We start from the raw sequence: 17,928 nt of genomic DNA, 5'->3' as shown, positions 1-17,928 counted from the left end.
AAAATGTTTTGCCAAAATGTTTGTTGCTGAACATTTCCTATATATATATATGGGTGACGTTCCTACGACTCTTATTACGATTCACATTGCGACACCGTGTTTTGTCTTATATGGGTAAAAATGTTTGGAATGGGCTGATTTTTTGTGAGGATGATCTCTATGGTGAGGAGATTATCCTAGCCAAAAATCAGCTCATTATGAAACTTCTAACCCCATGTTTACAAGTTGAAAATTTTTAAATCGTCCAATTTTTGTAAATCAATTTTGATGGGGTTAGAAGTTTTGGAATGGGCTGATTTTTTGTGAGGATGATCTCTATGGTGGGGAGATCATCCTTGCCAAAAATCAGCTCATTATGAAACTTCTAGCCCCATGTTTACAAGTTAAAAATTTTTAAATCGTCCAATTTTTGTAAATCAATTTTGATGGGGTTAGAAGTTTTGGAATCTGATGATTTTTTGCAAGGATGATCCCCTCACCACAGAGATCATCCTCACAAAAAATCAGCTCATTCCAAACATTTTTGTCCATATAAGACAAAAACGATGTCGTAATGTGAGTCGAAATAAGGGTCATAGGAACGTCACCCATATATATATATATATATAGTAGTGATTTTCTAACGCCCCTTCTAACATGCCTCCTACATGTCATATATGGGTTAGAACCATAGATTTTTTTTCCCTTAGGATACATAACTGCAAGATATAGAATTGTGTATCTCAAGGAAAGAATTTATGATTTTAGCACATGCCACATCAGAAAACGTATGGAGGGTATGCAACAGATAAAAACTCATTATTTTATTTTTTGTGAACTAAAAAAGGTTCAATTAAAGGCTCGTGAAAAAACAAATTATCCCAACCATTAAAATACAAAAATTCAACTATTAATGATAAAACGACGAGTTGACACATACGCGGTTTGTACGCAACTGACGTGGCAAGGGCACAGAATCATAGATTTTTTTTTTTCTTATGTATCCAAAAGAAAAAAGATCTATGATTTTGAGTCTTCCCATACATATAAATTTCACCTATCAATTCTTCAAAGAATTCACAAATTCCTTGAATGATACAAGAACTAATAATGTAATTAGTTGAGAATCTATTCTATGCCATTTTAGGATTAAAAAATAAGCATATCTGACAAACATGTATTAGTGATATTGGATTGTAAAAGAATTTGGTCGGGCTTCAATTGTATCTCTTAATGCCAAAAGACTATTCTTCATTCGGAGTATATCTAATAGCTCATTAATACACAAGCGAAAATTGATAACCATTATTTTGTCTATATGTGTAATCTTTCATGATATCTTATATATGTTTGAAAGTTCAAAAGTTTTTAATGGTATTATAGAGTGTTACGTTGTACTATATATAATAAAACTTTCAATCATGATAATCCTACCCACGTGGCACACTCAATCGACTCTCCTGATGTGATAAGTTCAGAATCGTAGATCTATACATCTTGAGGTTCATGGTCCCCTCGGAATACACTTTTTTTTATGGGGAAGTGCAGCTTTGTATCCCGAGAAGTACAGATTTATGGTTCCCAAACTTGTCACGCCAGGAAATTCAATTGAGCGTGCAACATGGGATAGTCAGATTATCATGCGTCAAACTTTAATAATGAGCTATGCTTCAAAAATATCGCCACGCGGTACTATAATGGTATTATATAGAATGTGATGTGGTACTATAATAAAATTTTAATAATGAGCTATGCTTCAAAAATATGCCCACATAATGTCACGTGGTATTTCAAATCTTAAGAATATTTACAGATATATTATATAGGCACACCAACTTTTACTAACAACACACTAATTTTTTGAAATTAAATGGTTTTTCTTTTTCCAATGATTCGGACTCCTAACTTCCACGAGTTATGAGTTTAAGTCTCATCTCTTTTGAACTAGGAGTTTATCCTAAAAAATTGTCATATCAACAAAAAGCATATTTTCATGTCCAAAATGCCATTTACCCTGATTTGATGTTAAACTTGCTACCGCCGTCTTTTGCAGGTAATATTATTACAATTTTTTTTATAATATAATATATTCCTCTCATATCTCTGCTATTTTCGTTAGACCTTTCATCAAAATAGATGAAAAAGATGAGGAAGAAGATTGCAGATGAAGAAGCGGTTTCAACAGAAAATTGAAAATACATATACAAAGAAGAAGAATTCAAATGGAGAAGATGTAACTGAAAAATGGAAAAGTGCCTTTATAACAAAGTGTGTTACCTTTGTATCGTGGTGTAATTTATTTGTAACACAACACATTATTGAATGATATCAAACTTTATAAAGACATCATGTGTATATCATCTTGCCTTTCTAAGTCGTTACATATCTTTTCAGATGTGAAATAATTTTCTTTAAAGGTGTAATTATTACATTTTTTTCATAATATAATATATTTCTCTCACATTACCGTTATTTTCGTTAAAGTTTTCATCAGAATAGTTGAAGAAGATTTTAGACGGAAAAGAGGTTTCATAAGAAATTTGAAAATACAGATACAAAGAAGAAGAAGATTTCAAACGGAGAAGAAGATGTAATTCAAAAATGAGAAAATCACGAAGTGTAGTATAGCATAATTTATTTGTAACGCATCGCATTATCTAATGATATCAGATTTTATAAAGGTGTCATTTGTATGTCGTCTTGCTATGCTATGTCATTACGTATCTTTTCAGATGTAAAATAGTTTCCTTTGCCAGTGTAATTATTACATTTTTTTCATAATATAGTATATTTCTCCACCTCACCATCATTTTTGTTGATGCTTTTATTATAATAATTGAAGAAGATGAAGAAGGAGAAAAGATTTTAGAAGAATATTGAAAATAGAGATACGAAAAAGAAGATGCAATTGATAAATGAAAAAGTGCCTTTGTAAAGAACCATATTACCTGTGTACCATAGCGTAATTTATTTATAATGCCTCACATTATCTAATGATATCAGACTTTGTAAAGGCATCATGTGTATGTATTATGTCATGCTATGACGTCATGTGTAGGCTTATTTACTTTTATTTTTATTTTTTTACATTTTTTACTATGAGGAAGATAAGACACATTGGTTTAAAGTATGGAAGTTGGAGCTAATACCAGAAGTTTCGTTATGTAAAATTAAAATTTTTTACTTAATAATAGAGCTTCATTGCTATTAATTGTGTAAAAATGGAGGGATGGTCAATATACCTATAATTTAAAGGTGTAAAAATAAAGGAGAGCAAAATACCCACAATCTAAATTTTATAGAGAAAGAAGATGCATGTAAAAACAACGAAGTAAATTTTAATGAGAAATTTTGTATAAAACTGTCTATACCATTTGTTACGTACTAACTTTTTGGTTTAATAAACAACTCCCAAGACAAATTTGACACGATTGACAAGTATTTTGATCTTTTGATAAGGTATAAAGATAAACTCCTAATTCAAAAGAGATGAGAGGTCTAAACTCTTGAATTGTGAAAATTAAGAATCCAAATCACTGGTAATCTCAATTAAATGATTGTCTACGTATGGGAAGGTTGGTGTCTTAATAGAAGCACTCTAGTCATAGTCATGTAAGTGTGAGCCAAGAATTTGGCCATTTGAATAGATTTTGACACCGAAGCCTGCATCAAAGTTTCATTTATTGAAGCGAATATGCCCGATACCTTCTCGTGAGAATTGTTACTGTATGTCAGGGGGGGCTTACACAATCTTACACAAATATCGAGATTGATGGAGATTGAAGTCCACGTCACTGATTCTGTGTGAATCATAGATCCATCTTTTCTGATGGCCTACGTGCGTCACATCACAATCTGACTGCCACGGCCTGTCAATTAGATGCTGACTGGTTGACAGTCAATCATACATTGATTCTTCCAATCAATCCTGTCCGTCCAATTTGGCCGGGGACCTCAAGCTGAAAAGACAATACGTAATTTTCAGTTGAAGTTGCAGACAAATTTTAAAGGAGGGGTGTCCTTTAATTCGATCCCTCTCAGACCTCGAGATGTGTGGAATTTAGTTTGACAGTCTTTATTGATCCATATTTTTCGAAATGTAGAGAAAATGTCCTATAAAAAAGACAATATTTTCATACTTATTGGGTACGTTTTGAGCAGAACGCCAACTACACTTGAGAAAGGACTGTCAGCAATTTGGTTACTAGATCAACACCATTGAATTTTCATCGAGGTTTGTGTTGTGAATCTGGATGAAAATTCAAAACAAAAGTGAGGCCCACAGAATGACAGAAACATGGCTTCTTTTGAAAAGAAACATGTGAATCTCGAGGCATGTCTGTGTTTGTTTGATGTAAAGCAGCTGATGTGTACGTCCACTGCAACCACCACAGCAACACTATATGGGACCATATAGCTCACAAGTTCAACAGTGCAGTAACAGGAATCTTTGTTTAATCAAATCATATCGTAGAGAAATATGAACGTGCATGCATATATTGTGCAATTTTTTTTTTTTACACTAACTTTATTATTTTTCTCATGTTGTCTAAAGAGCTTTTGTTTTGGGTTCAAGTCTGCTTATTGTTATATTTCATGTTCTTTACATATCTAAAGTCTTAAATCTGATCCAATAATTTTCTTTTTAGGACTTATTTCTAAGTTTCCTTCAGTAATATTCATTTTTAATGTCTTAAATACTTCATTCATATAGTGTAAGAATAATGCTCAAGTAACTTCAAAATTGGACCTTACATCGCACACCCTGACATGAAAGTGAATATGAACCATAGATTCTTTCCTCGAGATACAAGAGAGAGCATTTATGGTTCCTATCAACTTTCACGTCAAAGTGCATATAAGATTGGACCTTACATTGCACACCCTAAGTGAAAGTGCATGTGAATCATATATTCTTTCCTCGAGATACAAGAGAGCATTTATGATTCCTATCAACTTTCACGTTAATATGTGCTATATAAGATCCAATCTTGAGGTCACTCTAGCACGACTTAGTGTGTAAATGGACCCTTTTATGTTGAACTTAATTGTAGATACGAAGTTTTCAAGAATGGAACTACATATAAAAAAAATTCATGGTTTTCTAACACCCCCCATACTCTCTCCCCACGTGCCTGTGCATAGAACCATAGATTTTTTCCTCGAGATATACAACTACACATGTATCTCAAGGAAAAATATATATTCTTTTCATCTAATACCCACCACATCAACTATTTAGGACTACTATATATTTCTCAAAGTTAATAAAAACTGTGTTACAGTAAAATCTATATATTTAATGTCAATAATACAATTGCTCCAACAATTACCATCTAATAGGAATATAAGTCATATTCCTATTAATCTAATGAACTTGTATGCATTTAATACTTACTAATCTGTGGGCCCTCAAGTTCCAATGTAAGGCAGACAACATCAAGCCTGGACACTGTCCTAGTTAGCCAAAGGTGGTCGGCACCCTTGATTAGTGTCGAAGTGCTGAAGAACAGCTCAACTAACAACAGAGGATCTAACACCCCCACGAAAACGAGGGTGCGAACAATAAAAGGGTGAGATTTTGTATATACACGAGCATAATGAGAGCTTTATAATTGGAGTAATCTCTAAGAGGGGCCTCAAATTACAGGACCTGAAGCTGAGCAAGGAAAGCTGCACAGAGATCTAGGAAGAGAAACTGTGGTCCATTGATCCTCTGTAGATCAAGCAGGTACTTATCATCACGAGTCTTGTACAACTGTTAATGGATGATGGACCAACATCAGTAAAAGTATTAAGTGTCATAATTAGATAAAATAACACAATGAAATGGTAAGTATTGGTAATTTTCAGAGAGGAAGGGCATGTTGTATGGTGGAATTGCGATTCATGTGATTAGGGATGGCAATTTTTCCCCGCCCTGCCCCTGGGTAGGGTTGCACATCTTTAAACGGTTTTGGTATTAAAAATGAAAAACCGAGTCGAAATTGGGGCAGGAACAGTTTTGATATACCCCGCCCCTATCTATCTATCTATATATATATATATATATGGGGGCGGTTCGTGGGACGTCCCATAAACCAGCTGAAAAACAGATGGTTGAGAGTTGTTGGATATGATGAAAACAATGGTTCGGATCGCATGGGACATCAAATCATTTCTTTTATAATAAATGTAACGAATTTCAAATACATCCTTCTATTTTATTTTAATTTTTTTTAAACCCTCTTCTCTCTCTCTCTTCTCTCTCTCTCACTGTCTCACTGTGTAACACAAATTGATGAAGCCCTCTCTCTCTCTCTCTCTATTGGGTCCCCACTTATATAATCTGAAATGTTGGCAACTTTGTTCTTTGATTAAGCAAGCTTGAGCCCCCCACTGAGGATACAACAAATTTAGCTTTATTGGGGATTTCTAACCATTGTGTTTGAGTATATGCTGGGTATTTATTTTGTTCAGGTCCACCAAGAGATAATTTCAGGTGGTGAAGTCAAGTGTTTATGTAACGGGGACATCAATTTCTCTTTAATATATTTTTACACTTATAAAAAATAAAATAAAATAAAATAGTAACATACGCCCTGTGTTCACTTTTTACATGATAACATCATCCATGAAGTGAGGTATTTTGTTTGGATGGAGAGGAACCGTGAATGGAATATTGTTTGATAGAGGGAATAGAGGATAAAGATTGAAAGAGATAAGTAGAGAAGAGAATGAGGAATGAGAGGGCTTCGTCATTCGTGTTACACAGTGAGACAGTGAGAGAGAAGAAGGTTTAAAAAAAAAAATAAATAAATAAATTAATTAGAGGGCTTCGTCATTCGTATTACACAGTGAGAGAGAGAGAGAGGAATGTGAGGGTTTCGTGTTACACAGTGAGAGAGAGAGAAGAGGGTTTTAAAAAAATTAAAATAAAATAGAAGGAGGTATTTGAAATTCGTTACATTTGTTATAAAAAAAATGATTTGACGTCCCATGCGATCCGAACCATTGTTTTCATCATATCCAACGACTCTCAATCATCTGTTTCTTAGCTGGTTTACGGGACGTCCCACGAACCGCCCCCTATATATATATATAGGGTAGCGTTCAAGGGCAAACTTTTTAGCAAACTTTTTGGCAAAACATTTTTCAAAACATAGGTTAGAGGTTTTGGAATGAGCTGATTTTTGGTGAGGATGATCTCTACGGTGAGGAGATCATCATCACCAAAAATCAGCCCATTTTGAAACTTCTAACCCCATCAAAAATGGTTTACAAAAAATGGACGGTCCACGATTTTTCAACTTATAAACTGGGGCTAGAAGTTTTGGAATGGGCTGATTTTTAGTGAAGATGATCTTCTCACCGTAGAGATCATCCTCACCAAAAATCAGCCCATTCCAAAACCTCTAACCCATGTTTTGAAAAATGTTTTGCCAAAATGTTTGTGTTGAACGGGACCCATATATATATATATATATATATAGGGTAGCGTTCAAGGGCAAACTTTTTAGCAAACTTTTTGGCAAAACATTTTTCAAAACATGGGTTAGAGGTTTTGGAATGGGCTGATTTTTGGTGAGGATGATCTCTATGGTGAGTAGATCATCCTCACCAAAAATCAGCCCATTCCAAAACTTCTAACCCATATTTACCAGTTGAAAAATTGTAGACCGTCTATTTTTTGTAAACTGTTTTTGATGGGGTTAGAAGTTTTGGAATGGGCTGATTTTTGGTGATGATGATCTCCTCACTGTAGAGATCATCCTCACCAAAAATCAGCCCATTCCAAAACCTCTAACTCATGTTTTGAAAAATGTTTTGCCAAAAAGTTTGCTAAAAAGTTGGCCATTGAACGCCCCCCATATATATATATATATGGGTCACATTCAATGGCAAACTTTTTAGCAACTTTTTGGCAAAACATTTTTCAAACCATGAGTTAGAGGTTTTGGAATGGGCTGATTTTTGGTGAGGATGATCTCCTCACCGTAGAGATCATCCTCACCAAAAATCAGCCCATTCCAAAACTTCTAACTCATGTTTTGAAAAATGTTTTGCCAAAAAGTTTGCTAAAAAGTTGGCCATTGAACGCTACCCTATATATATATATATATATATAGGGTCCCGTTCGGCACCCTAAGTTTTACCACACACTTTAACAAACGCGTTTTGTCTTACATGGGTTAGAAGTTTCGGAATGAGCTGATTTTTGGTGAGGATGATCTCTATGGTGAGGAGATCATCCTCACCAAAAATCAGCTCATTCCAAAACTTCTAACCCCATCAAAATTGATTTACAAAAAATGGACGGTCCACGATTTTTCAACGTGTAAACATGGGGCTAAACATTTCGGAATGGGCTGATTTTTGGGGAGGATGATCTTCTAATCATAGAGATCATCCTCACCAAAAATCAGCTCATTCCAAAACTTCTAACCCATGTAGGACAAAAAACATTTGTTAAAGTGTGTGGTAAAACTTAGGGTGCTGAACATTTCCCATATATATATATATATATATAGGTAGCATTCAATGGCTAACTTTTTGGCAAAACATTTTTCCAAACTTGGGTTAGAAGTTTTGGAATGGGCTGATTTTTGGTGAGGAGGATCTCTACGGTGAGGAGATCATCCTCACCAAAAATCAGCCCATTCCAAAACTTCTAACCCATGTTTACAAGTTGAAAAATCGTGGACCGTCCATTTTTTGTAAACTGTTTTTGATGGGGTTAGAAGTTTTGGAATGGGCTGATTTTTGGTGATGATGATCTCCTCACCGTAGAGATCATCCTCACCAAAAATCAGCCCATTCCAAAACTTCTAACTCATGTTTGAAAAATGTTTTGCCAAAAAGTTTGCCATTGAACGTGACCCTATATATATATATATATATATATATATATATATGTGGATGTACATCTTCTAAAATCTTATTAGGGTTTACTTTGATTAAAAAATTGGAGATTTCCCTATTTGATCAAGAAAAAGGGAAATATTGTTGGGTGGGGCAGGGTCGGGGTGAACACTATTAATCAGGGCCGGGTCTGGGTTAAGCTAAACCAGGCCCCAATCCGCCCTGTTTCCATCCCTACATGTGATACAGATTTCTAAACACTGATATATGGGATAGGTAAGATCATTTGATTAAATTGAAATTAGTCATACAAGATATTGGGCCACTCACTAGTCAAATGTTCTCCCAATTACTAAATCTGCTGTAGAAGTTGTCAGTTGTCACAATTATGGTAGATTATTCTAATGACTCCAGTAAATGGGTACCTTTAAAGTCCTATTTCTTCAAAACTAAGTTGTCTTCAAAGGATTTTATATATATTCAATAAAAATGTTTTGACAATGACTAGATTGGAAGAATGAGTAGGATCACATACCTGCACTTCAAACTTGACCACATTCAGTGTCCTGCTGCCAACACCATTCTCAACAATAGCAGATTCATCCTGAAAAAATTGGTTTGCGTGCAAAAGAGTGTTAACCATGCCTTCCGTACTTCCAGGAACCACCTGCACTTCATGTTGTAGGGCCCAATCTTTTTCCAAGACACATTCAGTTCTTGCAAGGATTTGAGAACTTCTGTCATTATCTCACGAGGACGGGCTCGAGACTGTCAAAGCAATCAAACAATGTGATCAAGGATAATTTATTGACGTAGCAGAAGTGTGTGAATCAATAGATTCGAAAGGAATTGAGAGATTGTGTTCAATCGAACACACAAAATCAGTTCGAATCAACAGATTCAAGCTTTGGAAAAGAATGGGAAAACCAGAAAAATAATTGAAACAAAAGAAATAGCTAAATTCGAAATTTATTGAATGAATTGTTATCTCAAAATACATATTTGAAGCTCCTTATATAGATAACATTTAAGCACTTCTAATTATAGTCTAAAGAACAAAAACGAATTTAAACAAAAATAGAAACTTGAAAATAATTTAGAAGCTAACAAGAAATAGTACTCTTAAAGTAACTATGAAATAGAAATCCTACTAGAACCATAAAATACAAACAAATCCTACAAGAATTAGGAAACTACTTAAAACTCTCTAACTAGAATTGTAGATGTCCAACATCATTTATAAAAAGAAGACTCACTTCCACACTGGAAGATGAACTGAGGTCAAGTGGCCAACCTCCCTGCCTCTGCAGTACACAGCAAAACCTAGAGGTCTTGAGGTCCATAATTCATTTGTTCATACCAACGAAATCTTGGGACAACGATGTCCCTAATGATGGATTATTTGATCTACTGAAGTCTTTTGAACGGACAAGAACTACATTACAGATGGTCCAGAAAAAGTACAGACCTGGCAGAATTAAGCAGTTTTATTTGACCAAATAAAACAAATTAAATCGAACCTGAAGTCCAAGAGTCCATTTCTTCTCAACTGGGAACTGGGGTCTATCCATACTTCCCAAGCGGTGTCCAACTGCAGGAGCTGCAACTTCACCTGGATGCATACGGGTGAAACTGAAGTCCTGGAGAAATGCCCATAAACAGCAGAATCATAAATAAAAAGAACATTGGTGATCTTAGTTGAATAAATATAAAAAGAGAGAATCATAAACATATTGCACTTGTAAGTCTACAATTTTTTATTTGTTTTTGCTAGGCCAGCAAGATTAGTGATCAATGGGTTCTGACTAGGAGATAGTCTAGGCAAAGTAATCAACCCATCCAGGCGATTTGAATATATCAGATTCTTTCAGATGGTTATTGAGAAATGAGTCCAAAACAAAACCCATGAGAGAAGGAATGAATGTTGATCAGGCTGAGTTTGTGGAAGATATCATTTCCTAAGTGGGACCACTGAATGGTGATTGCCACCACCCTGCATGTTGTGCCTGTGCTTTAAACACTATGAAAAGCCAACCCAAAGGGTTTCCTCATACTAAATAAAAACTGAATACAATGTAGAGTAGCATTAAGTAACTTTAGGAAACAAACGCACCATTGATTCCTGAAACTCAGCCCCAAGATAACCACTGGTAGCTCGGAACCGGTTGTCCAATAGCAAATAATATGCAACAGTTGCCTGAAAAAAATTTAATAAGATACCACCAATAGAAAAGTTAGGGGAAGATATATTGCAACAGTTGGATACCTCATTTTGTATTCTGTTGCGAAGATATTCTACCACCTGGTTTCTGTCAAATCCCATCTTAATCACTTCCTGAAGAATGTCCTCATCAATCTGTGAAAAGGGCAAGTAAAAAAAGTAGTTGGTTAATTATTTGAACGAGTCATGATATAACAAAGCATAATCATATGCGTTATGAGTTATATGAGATATGATACAAACCACATGAAGATCACATTGTTCACATAAAGAAAATGTCAAAATCCATCAATTACTGGAAGACCTCTTAAAAATCTTCCAGCTACATATTATTTCAAGGAAGCCTGTTGATAATCATATCATATGCCTGAGTAACACAAAGATGTAAAAGAAAAGCCATTTGAGTCTAATACACTAATAACCTGAGAAAGGGTTCTAAGATAGATACAATGTTATAAGTGATTGTATAAGAACTAGCGTGCAGTTATAAGTTTTAAAACACTAAATGAATGTGTATCTCTAATTCTTCCTATGCTGTCAGATGGGCTGGGCGATTCCCAGCATTATAGTGAAATCCACAAAAAATGAGTTTTGCAAACATTGGTTCAGAAAATATACGTATTAATCGTAAAATATCCATGATTGAAGTAAGAAACCTAGAATGCATAGTATACCTTTTTCGCCTGTTGCATTGTATCTGGTGGAGGGACGGCTAAATAACGTGGAAGATGAGCTTGGAACCATGGATGCTGACGGATCTCAGGGATAGTCATTCGCTTCGTAGGGTCAACCACAAGCATCCTTGGGATCAAATCCCTTGCTCCAGCTGATAAATGGCTTGGAAGAGTATAAAGCCCACGCTGAGGGAACATAATCACATACAATCAAGGCAGGAAGATAATATCGATCTCTCAGAAACAAAAGAATACAAATTGGTAGAATGAATACATATATCTATATATATCTATATATAGGGAGAAGTAGATACCTTTATTTTCTTGAACAAATTGGGAATGTTTTCATCATCAAAAGGAAGAGTACCGCAGAGAAGAGCATACAAGATAACACCGCAGCTCCAAACATCTATCTCAGATCCAGCATATAGCTTTCCAGAAATAACCTGTGCAAGAGGTTAAAAATCATAAGCTAAGAACTTCAAATGTTAGCCTGTATAGCATCTTATAACTCATTTTGCAATCTTAAGATTCAGATGGTATTCAATCCACACCTCAGGTGCAGCATAGTTTGGGCTTCCACAACTTGTCTTCAGAAAATGGCCATCCCGCATGATATTGCTCAAGCCAAAATCGGCAATCTTTATGTTACATTTTGAATCCAAAAGAAGGTTCTCTGGCTTAAGGTCACGATGAACCACCATGTTTCTGTGGCAGTACTCCACACCAGAAATAATCTGTTTCCAGTCAAATATTGTACTACATTAAAAATTTAAATGAATTACAGAAACTGTTCATATTATATCAAAAGCATCACTCAGAAATGTTAGGACAAAGAAAAATTTTATTCCAAATCCTCAGGATAAGGATTTGATGAAGATAAATATTATGACTAAGAGAACGAAATCTCTACCTGCTGAAAAAAGTTGCGAGCTTCATCCTCCTGTAACCTACCTTTCTCTACAATGTAATCGAAAAGCTCTCCAGATTTCACGTACTCCATCACAACAAAAATATCTGCTTGTGTCTCTATAACCTCATAAAGGCGTATAATATGAGGATGCATGAACAATCTCAATATTTTGATTTCTCGTCTCACTGCAAGCATCAAGCACATGAATCACCCAGAATCGTCAAAATATAAATTTCAAATTATTTACATTTTATGGAATAAATCCCTTGGGTTGTTTGACATGCTGTTTACAAATTATAATATGTTGAATGATAAAATAAGAGAGAAAAAAATACCTGATTAGACCTATAGAAGGAGGCATCTAACACGAACACGATCTTGCAACCCAAGGGTTTCAAGAAATGAGGTCCAAGAAAAGATATATATATGGTAGCGTTCGGCAGCCAAAGTTTTGTACTAAATAGCTAAAAGTTTTGGAACGGGATAATTGTTTGTGAGGATGATCTCTATGGTGAGAAGATCATTCTCACAAAAAATCAGCCCATTCAGAAACTTCTAACCCCATCAAAAGTGGTTTACAAATTGACAGACCACGATTCAACTTGTAAAGTGGGGTTAGAAGTTTAGCCAATATAGGACAAAACACTTTGGCTACATTATTGGCTCTTGAACCAGACCATATATATATATATATATATATATATATATATATATATAGAGAGAGAGAGAGAGAGAGAGAGAGAAAGAGAGAGAGAGGCCTTAGAATTAGAGCCAGATGGCTAAAGAAAATATGCATTTCCTGAGTACTCCATGATGCACACATATTAGACTGGCTAAAAGAAAGATTTTACAACAGAGATAAGTTGGTTTATTTATCGAGGCTTATTTATTGTACCTTTTTCTTCCATTTCCATGGTCTTTATCTTGCGACGATTAAGGATTTTGATTGCAACTTTGTGCCCTGTCAGTGCATGCTCTGCAATCTTTACCTTACCAAATGAACCTATTCCAAGAGTCTTTCCAAGTTTATAATTTTGTAAAAACATATCCGCACTTCTACCTCCTTTTCCATTTGATCCATCCATCTCCTGTGATGAAAGCAAGATAACTAACAATTTAGAACACGCATGCTTAGAAGAAAATATATATATGAGTAGACAATTCCAGTAAAACCCTTTCATTTCATTAAAATCACTCATTCCCTTTGTTAGTTATTAACTATACACACACACACTTGCATGAGGTAGCCTTATTCCAATGAGGGGACTTATTCCATGTTTGTTCTTCTTAATGCAAGTGAGTCTGCACTTCTACATACTTTTCCATTTTTTGTGAGTCCATGATATGCATATATCGAGGATCAATACACAGGTAAACCCTAGCACTTCTGAACATGTAAGATAGTGTAACTCGTATTTTAAAATCATCAAAAAAGAGCTTCTGAAAGAGAGTTGAAGCAACCCATTCTCCATATGCTAATTTCTTAAGTTGCAAAAAAATCATGGTTTGATATTAGAAATCTATTTCTTAAATATTGGTGTGTAGACATGTTTTCTTTTACTTATCATATATATATAGAGAATGGAAATGCTAACGTCCAATACTTCATGGGGATGTTAGCAATCTCCAACATTTTTTTTCCAACAATACCCCTCATCGTTTTGTCTTTTAGTGAAACAGACAAGGGTATGTTAGTCTTTTACACAATAAATGTTTGTTTATATAATAAATGTTATTAGTATTTTGAATTAAATATCTAAATGTTTTGGCAATCAATGCCAACATAATAAATGCATTTATTAATGGCATAATAAATGCAGTTATTGTATAAAATGCTAACATCCTTTTGTCTTTATCACTAAAAGACAAAACAAGGCGGGGTATTATTGGAAAAAAAGAGTTGGACAATGATAACTTCCGCATGAGGTCTTGGATGTTAGCATTCCCCTATATATATTTATTTATTTCCTTATTTTTATTTTAAAAACTTTGGATAGGCCAAAACAAGACATGGCACATAATTGGGTGAATTTTTTTAAAAAGAAGGTTCAGAGACGATGTAAAATGTAAAATGTAAAATGTATGACAGAAAGTAAGCAACTTGGGTATCAAAGAACCTAGTATAAGCTCTAAGGTGTCATTGAACCCAAGATTGAGCCTTATAAAAAAAACATCAAAGTGTCATGTCAACAGCTAAGGCTTTTCCAAACTCAAGGAGGACAATAATTAACAACAACCATACTTGAAAAAAAAAATGATTGAATTGAGTTTATATGGAATCTTTTTATTTTTATTTTTATGGGTAAGCTGGAATTGAACCCACGACCTCAAAGTTGTTTTGCAATGTATCAAACCATCTAAGCTCAATTGAGTTTATATGGATTATCCACCAGATTACTGAATAGCTAACAGATATTTGATTAAAACGCCTAAACATAAAATAATCAGAATCGAGAAAAAGTTCTAAAATTACAAACATTAGCATGTTGATCGGTGACACCATTGGGTTTTATTTACTAAGCCCACAAAAAAAAAAAAAAAAAAAAATCCCACTTCTCTTACTACTTTTGACAAATTTTAGCTCCTAGAAAAAAAAATAAGAAGAAGAAACAACGAATAAAGATTGCTATAGTGAGGGCCACAAGAGAAATCAAATAAAAAAATTATTGACTAGAAAAGCAAAACAGATGAAAGCAATAAAATTTCTGTTTCTACAATTAGATATACCTGCATGTACAATAATTATCTAAATTCCTATCAAATATAGCTTTTATCACACAAGAACCTTGAAATTTCTAGGAAAAAAAACACAGAAACAGCGATGATTCATCGGTACTCCAATACAGAACGATTCAAAGCAGGAAAAAGCAACAAAAAAAAACCCTAGAGTGAAATGAAACTTACAAGAGAGGAATGGAGAATTCACGAAGAATCTGACGAGAATTGAATCCTCACTTTCACTGACAACAGTTAAAGATTTATGATTTTAGAGAGAGAGATACGAAATTGGCAGTAACTCTCTCGCTCTGAGTCCCTTTTAATAAAATTAGATATTTTATTTCTCTTAGGAATAAAAGTTGGTTTCGCTAGTTCTCTTACACACCTGTTTGCCCACTGGCGGTCTACTTCAACACACCCTTTGCGCTCTAACATGCGCCCACTTAAAAAAATTATGGAAGGATGAAATTGACCCTTCAAAAAAAAAAAACTCTCTGCACCCACCCGAAAAAGACTTAAACTTTTTTATTTAGTAGGAAGTTATTGAAAATTTTCATTCTGGCAATAAAATCCTATTAAATCTATTTGAGAAGACTAAGTAGGAATCTATCTAGTGAAAAATCTCTAAAAATTTATCAAGTCCTTTTAGGCAAATTTGATAGGATCCTATCGAATCTCTTTTGACAATTTTGACACTAAACTATTGAATGAAGTTTCATTTGATTTTTTTTTTTTTTTTATTGTCGAGATTTTCAAATCCTTAGATTAGGAATTGAGGTTTCCATGGACACTTATAATCTTTTATTAAGGGTATTGCTTCTTGAATCACGAAATCTTAATTGAAACCCTTGTAGATACAAATAAGAGGAAGAAGAATGTGTATGTATGAGATAGAGAAAGAGACAAGAAGAACAAGGCCGATCAAATGAAGTTCAATTGGACTTGTGGGTGCAAAGAGTAACTGATAAAAAAAAAGGTGGGTGTGTTGAGACTGAAGGGATTTTAGGGAGTTGCATAGAGTAAGTAGATGGAGAGACTAGCCCACCCAAGTTGCAGCCTAACAATTATTACTCTGTCCTTAGGTTTTATGCATGATTAAGTATAATTATTTTAAAAGTTTTAAATAGCTATCTATTTTTTTTTTTTATCATAATTCATTATTTAATATATTGTAAGAGCTTTTTTAATTTATTAAAATATTAAATTAGGTGACTTTGAAGGTAATATAATAAAATAATATTTTTGTAATTTAGAAAACCAATTAAAGTGGTTAAATGGGTTGGGGTTGTAATTTTTTATTGGCAAGAGCCTTTCTGTATTCAATATAACATTATAAAAGGCTATTTTTTAATTTATAAAGCTAATTATTTGGGGATGTGGGGATAGTAATAACTTTGGATTTAGTAATTATTTCACGAAATTGGAAATGTAAAATGATGTTTTTGGATTTCTCATTGGAATAATCTCAAGCCTCACTAAAAATCCAATATTGTTCTTGAGATTTGAATGTTGAAGAAAATAAAATTTTGAGGGTGAAGGGTAGAAATGTTACCTTATTCCACTATTAATAGATAAATCAACAATTAATTCATTAATTTGCCTATTTAATCATCTAGTCCTTCATTCAGAGAATTTTACGATTTTTTTGGAAATATTTGAAGAGGTTTGTGACTATGGATGTTGGATTGTAATGTTATTCGTTTGAGAAAAATGACTTTGATAATGGTAATGTTTCCAAATTTTGGTGCAACAAACACCAACTCGACCATCTAAAACTAGTAAGATGTATGTTCACGAGTATAATATTTATTTTAAATAAAATTATAAAATATTATTTTAAAATAATAATATTAAAAATTTATTATTTTATTTATATTAGTTTTATCCTACATTCCATACTTTCATTTCTTTCAATTTTTTAATCTTTATGATTGCTATACACTTATTTATGCTTGATTTTGTTTTAGATTTTTGCGAACCAATGGTATTTTCTTTTTTGGAAATCGAGGTGTTTGTGCCTCTTAGAACACCCAACTAATCCTTGGAACATGTGTAGTCTCCCTTCCCCCACACGTATTAGGTAACTTCTAGGATAAATGCCTCAGGTTGTGTTTGGATTAAGAGAAGAGAAACTCATTAAAAGAAGAAAAGAAAAACTCAATTTCTCTCCACCATGTTTAGATTGATAGGAGAGAACTTGAGACAGCTTTGAAATTTTAAAATATCTTAAAAGAGATCTAGGGGTAAAGTTGGTATTATAAAAATATTTTAAAAGGGTTTCTCTCTATTTCTCTCCTCTTTCTCTCCACTTTTGGAGAGAAAGAAAACCCACATTTTTTCTCTTCTCTCCCCACTTAACAATCCAAATAGAAGAAATAGAGAGAAACTCTTTTATTTTCTTTTCTTTTCTCTCCACTTCTCTCAACCCAAACACAACCTTAAAGTGACCAACAAAGGGGGTTGAACTCAAGACCTCTCCCTTTTTGGAGGGAGGCTCTTACCACTGTGCCCAATTCTTATTGGTTGAATCAATGGAGGGGTTGTTTTATTGTATTTTATGCTACATATGCCTTCATGTAAAA

General features: G+C 33.9%; 1 pseudogene across 1 annotated transcript; it reads right to left on the bottom strand.

Annotated features, from left to right (window-relative positions):
- Positions 1-5,216: 5,216 nt before the first annotated feature.
- On the bottom strand, positions 5,217-15,739 carry LOC147399122 (SNF1-related protein kinase catalytic subunit alpha KIN10-like; annotated as a pseudogene). Its single transcript, XR_015180096.1, has 11 exons — positions 15,533-15,739; positions 13,524-13,736; positions 12,629-12,813; positions 12,270-12,452; positions 12,030-12,161; positions 11,716-11,901; positions 11,087-11,176; positions 10,934-11,017; positions 10,341-10,460; positions 9,356-9,588; positions 5,217-5,737 (listed from the first exon to the last, which is right to left on the bottom strand). The product of XR_015180096.1 is annotated as an SNF1-related protein kinase catalytic subunit alpha KIN10-like (transcript).
- Between the last annotated feature and the right edge of the window lie 2,189 nt (positions 15,740-17,928).

This window comes from Akebia trifoliata, chromosome 7 (genome assembly GCF_017979445.1).
Source record: "Akebia trifoliata isolate Shusen 1 chromosome 7, ASM1797944v1, whole genome shotgun sequence".
NCBI classification, from domain to species: Eukaryota; Viridiplantae; Streptophyta; class Magnoliopsida; order Ranunculales; family Lardizabalaceae; genus Akebia; species Akebia trifoliata.
This window is presented reverse-complemented; position numbering and strand designations above follow the sequence as displayed.